Below are 8,671 nucleotides of genomic sequence, written 5' to 3'. Positions count from 1 at the left end.
CTACGCATAAATTAAAAATTTTGGCTAAGTAAGGAGCTATAGTCTCAATAATAAAACTACAAATTTTTATAGACATTCCCCATAAATCCTCAGTAGTTTTAATATTTATATCTTTGAACACTTTAATTACTTCTTTGCTATTAACATGTCTAAATATAAATCTATCACTGCAACTTTTTACATTTTCTTTAAGGAAATTTACAGAAAGAGCAGGCGAAGACTTTAGAAATTGTGTAGTTTTCATGGGAATATTAGTAAAGAAGGATTCAAATTCTTGTGCCACATCCTTATGTGATGTGACAATGCCTTTTTCAGTATTAAGAGTTATATCATCAGTATACATATTTGACTTACCCGCTTCGGCATTTATTACCTTCCATACTGCCTTTATTTTATTATCGGATGATTTTATTTTGTTATGATAATAATTTGACTTAGCAATTTTGCAAACCCTTTTAAACAATTTAGAGTACCTTCGAACATGCTCGTTAAGCTTGGGGCTAGGACTATTGGCCCTTTCATTATACAAGTCAAAAAGAGTTTCCCGACTTATACGAATACCCTTAGTAGCCCATTCATTGAATTTAAAACCGACTGATTTCTGATATTTTTTAAGTATAAATATTTTTTTAAACTCCGTATTTATTATTTTAAAGAAATTTGAATAAACACTATTGACATTGTTACTATAATTTAAAAATTTTAATCTATTTAATAGCTGCTGGTTAAACTTTTTTAGACGCATTTTTGTTATTAGTCTATATTCCAAAAATACTTTATTTTCTGTGTGATTATTACAGAGAATATGAACACTTTGGCCACTGTGATCCGACTGAATGCAATTTATTATGGACTTATCTATAATATTACAATTACAAAAAATGTTGTCAATACATGTAGCTGAAGATGTTGTCACCCTTGTAGGTTCACAAAAAACATTGTTTAAGTTAAATGATTTAAATAAAGACAATAATTTAGTTGTTAATAAGCTATTGTGCAAGATATTTACATTAAAATCTCCACATATTATAATTAATTTATTACTTTTGGAAATTATGTTTAAAACATCCTCCATAACAGTTTCAAAACAATAATAGTTATCATTACAAGGGGGCCTGTATACGCAAACCACAATATGTTTCTCCAGCTCAACACAAGACAATTCTATAGAACGCTCAACCGAAAGGTCCACAATGTCTAAACGTTCTTTAAATTTAATATTATTTCTCAGTAATATTAAGGTACCACCATGAATTGCAGACTTACGGTTGAATGAACTGGCTATAATATAATTTTTATAACGTATAAGCAATTCGTGATTTCTTAACCAATGTTCAGTTATACACATTATGTCATATTTATATTTTTCTAAAAATAATTCCAGTTCTAATTCTTTACTCGCAAGACCTTGTATATTCTGGTGAAAGATTTTTAATATTCCACTTTTTATTTTATTTTTGCCAGAAATACCTTGTTCAGTACATTTACTTAATATAGTTTTATGTGGTATTTCTGTTGTCAGTATATTTAATTTAAAAAATGATTGTTAGTAATACTACTAACATCAGTCTGTAAAGAGGACTGCGTTGCCTACATAAATCCACTAGACAGTTTCGTTTTTGCAGACAGTGCATACCGAAATCGATGCGCGTAGGTATAACTTGCGTTCCGTACGTTTGTATGAAGATAGAATACTGTATAGATACTTATACTGTGTTTAAAGTATGCAGACAAACCCTTTCAAGCCCCATAATTGGAGGTCATCTGAGGGCATACGAATCGTTTCGGTTGTAAATCTCAATACTGGGATTGGCCCTAAAGGTTAAGGTCATTTTATACCATGTGCGATGCGATATCTTTATAGATAGATACTTAAATTTACAAAGATATGGCGTAAACAAGAAATGGTAAAAATAAAAAGAATTAAGGAAAAGACGCTTTCTACACTCACAGCCCTACACTAGGATTGCCTATGTCATGGGTGCCATGGACACACACAAAGACAAATAAATAAACACCCAGACCCAGAAATGATACCCAAATTCAGATCTTTGTCTGGGCGGGGATCGAACCGGAAACCCTTTGCGCGTCAATCCCTAATACAATGCGGGTTGTTGTGGATAAAGATGGGTATTCCCAACATAGGTTTTTTTTTGCGTTTTTTGGTTTATCTATTGAACCGGTTTAGGAAGATACATAGATATATTATCCTACTGACGTAGGGTAGATTGGCAATATGAAACGTCAAGCGAGACTAAAAACTGATTGTTTATGTGTGTGTGAAATGCCAAAGTGTGCATCGCTAGTGTTACTGCTAATAATGTATCGATATCGATTAAATAAAGATATCAATAACAAATTTGTTTATTAGTTTGTTCAGTCAGTGACTTAAAGAGGATACAATCGCTAAAGATTAATTACACTGGTGAAGACCGCCAATAAATAAAAAAAATATAAACATCAATGTGCGCATATATGTAGCTATGAAACAAATTACAGTAGTTACTTGCTACCTGTATAATAAATTGATGCAGTTTATGGAGTTTTCATACCTTTTGGCAGGTGTAAGGGGGTTAAAAAACTATGAACGTTACTCATAATATTTTTGAACTTTTTGTTCAATCATAATAAAATATAGCCTATAGCACTTCTGAATAGTGTAACTTTCTGACTGTGAAAGAATTTTCATGATCGGTTCAATATTTCCGAAAATTAGCCCTAACAAACAAAAAAAATTACAAACTTAAGTAAGGTCGTATAAGATTTTATATAAGTTGCACGCAACCTATTTAAACTATATACTTAGAAATATTATTGAATTAGAAATATCGATAATATTTTATCGATATTGTCAATACGCAACACCAAAAATTTGATAAGAAATAGCAACTATTCACGTATTTATTAATTTTTTATTTGTATTTCTATGCATTTCTAGTGTTTATGTGATAAAATTCGAAGATTTTTCCTATCTTTTGGTATATAACACTTTCGTAATAAGTGTAAAATATTGCATTTAAATAGCTAAACAATTAATGTAGTACTTACATGTGAAATGAGTATTTTTGTGGGTTTTCTTGTGCACACGTAACTATGGCCAAACATTCTTAATAAGCACTGTTTTAACTATTTTTGATTAAAAATCTTTAAAAATAAGCGAGTTTATTTTTACGGTAATAAACGTCAGGCTGATACAGGCTGATAGCCTATACGTGAATGGTCTCGCCTGTCTATCTCGCTCTAACACACACATATACTATGCTCTGACTCTTTTCGATTGCCAATGTATTAGTATAATATATCTATGGGAAGATACAATTCACATTATCACAATGTTTTTTTTTTATTGTTTCACCTAAGGGTTAAGCAGACGTGCTACCTGATGGAAAGTAGTCAACGCCGCCTATGGACAATTGCAACACCAGAGGATTCGCCAATGCGTCGCCGGCTTTGTATTTGATCTCTTTTTGCACATCTTTTCAAGAGCCCCATGTCATAGCGCTCCGGGAATACCTCAGGAAGAAGCTCATTTGACTTTGATAACAAATAAATGAAATATAAAAAATAAATGAAAAACTGGTGATACGAATCCTTCCATTCACAATTGCAACTCGCACTCGGCATTTTTTTTATTTTTACTGATTACAATCAATCTTTACGCCTTTTTAGTTTATATTTACTCATAATATATGCAACATTTCGTCAATTTACGTTGTGTCCCTGTGGCCTAATAGGAAAGGCCCGGTTGTTGGTGCCGGAGACTGTGGGTTCGAATCCCACCAGGGAACACGGATTGTCATATATACCGGTTCCACCAAACACCGTTTTTGTGCTTTTTTTAATTTTGAGAAAGAAACATCATTATCGATGCATTTTTTATAAATATTATATTAAGTAAGTCATTTTTATATATTGAAAATATGTTTTTTTCTATGTTATTTCAATGTAGTAAAAAAGTATGTAATTAAATTTTATTATAAAAAAAATAATTTTTGAAATATATAACAATATTACAGAGTGTATACAAAATTGTCTCACAAGTGTATTAGATATATAAATTTGATAAATTTTGAAAACAACGCACTCTCGTGAAATTCGTGCGAACCCTTCGCAAAAACAAAACGCTCGTTGTAGTGTGCTTTACACTCGGTGTTTTGCGAAGGGGTAACTTCGTCCCTTAAATGTTCACAAGAGTGCGTTGTAGTCAATATTTATGAAATATTGTTTTAGGATAAGTTTTATAATGTAAAACATAACCTTCCTTACAATGCGATAAAAATAATAAAATATTTTATTTATAAATTGTTATTCTGACAAAAAAAAATTGTAAGCCAAGTCAAACCCGCACCCGGGGTTGCATACCACCAAATTATATTTTATTACTTGAATTTATTATTATAGCAGCCATTGAAGTACATACAATGTTAAAATTTGAACTGTCTACCTATAACGATTCAACAGTTTGAAAAATACCACTTTGTTGTATGGGGCACCCCCTTTTTGTTTTTATCTTTTTTTTATTTTTTAGTATTTGTTGTACGTGATTTAGTTATAAGTATATATGTGATATGAACCTTGTTGGCTGAAATAAAGGAATAAATAAAAATAAATTTACCCTTTGGGTACGGAACCCTAAAAATGTATTAGTTTTATGACATATAATATTTAACATTTTGAATTTTACATTTTACAAAGTTTATATTTTTTAATTTTACTTCTAATATATGCTCAACATTTGGTACGCAATTTGTTAAAAGTATTTACCATTAAAACCATTTTTATCTTGTTACGTTCGGGCCCAGAAATGTATGGAATCAGTTCAGTCTCCTTTACATAAATATCTGGAAGTCTAAGCGATTTTTTTTAATCAAACGTCGATATTATGATAGGCCTTAGTATGACTGACGCAAGGTAAAATTGTTATTTACTATTTCAGACATTCTGTATATTATTAATTATCATCATTTTAGGCAAAGTCTATACTTGCAAAATTTATTAATTTTACAATTTACATGTAATAAATATGCTAAAACAGTTCTCAAAAACACACAATGTATTCCACTTTTCGACTCTCATCGTTGTGTCCCTGTGGCCTAATAGGAAAGGCCCGGTTGTTGGTGCCGGAGAATGTGGGTTCGAATCCCACCAGGGTACACGTACTGATTGCATTTAGTTCCACCAGACACCCGTTTTTGTGCTTTTTTTTAATTAAAAAGAACCATCATGAATTTATTTGTATTTGTATAACGAGCATTTTTTTACTGATACATTTGAAATATAATAATTAAGTGATTTTTATATATTGAAAATATGTATTTTCTATGTTATTTCGTATTAGTAAAATAGTATGTCACATTTTTTTTATTTTTTGAAATATATAGAAATATTATAGAGTGTGTACAAAATTGTCTCACAAGTATATTCGGTATTTAAATTTAATTAATTTTGAAAACAACGCACTCTCGTGAAATTCGTGCGAACCCTTCGCAATAACGTAACGCTAGTTGTAGAGTGCTTTAAACTCTGTGTTTTGCGAAGGGTTAACTTCATCCCTTGAAAGTTCGCAAGAGTGCGTTGACTTCAATATTCATGAGATAAAGATATTTTTATTCATTTATTTTTGTACACCTTAAACTAAGGGTTACAAAGGGTAAACTTAATGCCTAATGACATTCTCTGCCAGTCGCAGTCTGTCTACCACATAGGCATAAACAAAATAATAAAATAACAAGAAATATAAACTGTAAAAAACCTACAATATCTACATATTATAATAAAATGCCAAGCGATCATCATGAGTAGTTCAAGATTGTTGGCAAGGGTTGACTATAGTTTCGTCATCATCAACCCATTACTGTCCCACTGCTGGGCACGGGTTTCCACTCATAATGAGAAGGATTAGGCCATAGTCTACCGCGCTGGCCAAGTGCGTTTTGGTAGACTTCACATACCTTTAAGTTTTTTTTTAATTTCTCAGGTATGCAGGTTTCCTAACGATGTTTTCCTTCACCGTTTAGCAAGTGATAATTAATTTCTAATACGCACATAAATTTGAAAAATCAGAGGTGTGTGCCTGGGATTTGAACCTCGGACCCCTCGATAGAGAGGCCGAGTTTCTTAACCACTAGGCTATCACTGCGGTAATAGTTTACTATAACTATATAGTTTTATATTCAAACAAATTCAGATTTCTTAATCAATAAAGAATCTCGGCCTTTGTATTGACAACTCCCTGACTCGTCATTCGCAAGTTGTGGAAGTATGCCGGAAGGTCAACGCCACTCTACGATCACAATATCGTCTTAAGCACTTTCTTCCAGTTAAGACAAAGCTAATGTTTGTCAATACTCTTATTCTTCCTATTATTGATTATGCAGATGTGTGCTACTCAGATCTGACCGGAGAACTTCTTAATGTAATAGAACGCCTTATCAATAACTCTATTCGATTCATATTAGGTCTTCGAAAATTTGATCATATCTCTCTATTTCGCCGCCAAGTTAAATGGCTTAATATTCGACGGAGGCGTAAGTTTAGGGTTATCTTCCTTCTTTATTCTATCTTACTCTATGTTACTAATACTCTATGTTACTAAACCTTCCAGTACCGGTATTTAACACTCGCCAAAATGCTTCAGTCGTCCCTTAATTTAAAAGCAGATATTCCATCCCATAATAGTGGTTTCTTCCGGTGTTTGCGAAACTTGGTGTTTTGCGAAGGGTTAACTTCATCCCTTAAAAGTTCACAAGAGTGCGTTGTGAGTGATGGGTTGATGATGATGAGTGTGTGTGTAATGTGTGTTGCATCACGGTTTACCGGTCGCCAGGGGAACCAGACGGGACCACTCCACATCTATATACTTTTCACCTGCATTATCACTAATGCACAAGAGTTCAATATTACATTTCGGATAAAACCAACGACCAAAAATCATACACAGCGTATTACGATGGAGGAGTTGAACGCCCAGATCACCCCTCTCCCCCTTTGGCTACGACTGTGGTCTCCACGGTTCAGAATCTCACACAATATATATCAATTTTCAAAACTTTACATTGTGTCCCTGTGGCCTAATAGGAAAGGCCCGGTTGTTGGTGCCGGAGATTGTGGGTTCGAATCCCACCAGGGAACACGGATTGTCATATATACCGGTTCCACCAAACACCGTTTTTGTGCTTTTTTTAATTTTGAGAAAGAAACATCATTAACGATGCATTTTTTTATAAATATTATATTAAGTAAGTCATTTTTATATATTGAAAATATGTTTTTTCTATGTTATTTCAATGTAGTAAAAAAGTATGTAATTAAATTTTATTATAAAAAAAAATTGAAATATATAACAATATTACAGAGTGTATACAAAAGTGTCTCACAAGTGTATTAGGTATATAAATTTGATAAATATTGAAAACAACGCACTCTCGTGAAATTCGTGCGAATCCTTTGCAATAACGTAACGCTACTTGTAATGTGCTTTAAACTCGGTGTTTTGCGAAGGGTTAACTTCATCCCTTAAGAGTCCACAAGAGTGCGTTGTATTCAATATTTGGGAAATAAAAATATTATTTTGGGTAAGTTTTATTCTGTAAAACATAACTGTTCTTTGCAATGTTATAAAAATTAATAAAATTTCTCTATTATAAATTGTTATTCCGATAAAAAAAAACTATATAAAAATGAATTAGTGTCATGAAATATAAATATTTAAGATTTTGAATTTTACTTATTATATTTTTTAATTTCACTTCTAACATAATAAAATTGTTACATTAGTTTCGAGTTTCATTATGTCACATATGCCCATAGATAAGTATAGATATCTCATCGCCTTGTAATTAAATAAAGCTATTAAATGGCTTAAACGGCTGACAATTGCGTCAGCCATTTAATGGCTGTTATGGTGTGATCTACACGGCGGAACAATGCCGACATGCGCAATTAAGACAAGAAATCAAAGAAAAAGAGCGGAGAAATATCGTTTCATTCGTAAATTATCTAAAATCAGTTGCGGCGATTCGATCTCGGTTTTTTCTGAGCTCCGGAACCCTTTTCATAGTCTTTAGCTGCAACACTCGATTATGTATATTTTTTTGGTTTTTATTTTCGTTTGTTTGTTTTTTATTTTATTATTTTCAGTGTTTATATATTTTGTGTAACTTTATTTCTTAAGAAAATTTAGTTCATATGTTATTTCGTTTGTTTTTGTATGTATGTCTCTGGATTTCATTATTCATTATATGTATTATAATTTGTTTTTGTTGCTTAACTTTTTGGAATAAATAATCTATTTATCGATCTATCAGTGACAATTTTATTGTCAAAACTGGTTACATCTTCTTGTTAGGAGTGAGTTATCTTTACTGATCTATGCACATGTCCTTCATTAGGTAATAAGGTTACAATTAATAAAAAATACTATGGTTTACAAATTATTCTCCTGGTAATATTAACAATACACTTAAATATTAATGCAATAACATTAGAATTACCATTATATAAACATTTTTAAAATAGAAACTTGCAATTTTGTTCAATAATTTTACTAAAATCGAATATTTTGAATACCGAGTGTTTTCTAAAACATGAGTCAACTTCATGAAATATATTTAAAAAAAAAATATGGCAATAAAAAATTACAAAGAGAGCAATAATTATTATGAAAAAAAGA

This window comes from Epargyreus clarus, unplaced genomic scaffold, assembly GCF_041222505.1.
Source record: "Epargyreus clarus isolate Ecla_fem2 unplaced genomic scaffold, WU_Ecla_fem_2.2 ptg000016l, whole genome shotgun sequence".
Taxonomy (NCBI): domain Eukaryota; kingdom Metazoa; phylum Arthropoda; class Insecta; order Lepidoptera; family Hesperiidae; genus Epargyreus; species Epargyreus clarus.
The sequence above is the reverse complement of the archived record's forward strand: the minus strand, read 5'-3'. Positions refer to the sequence as shown.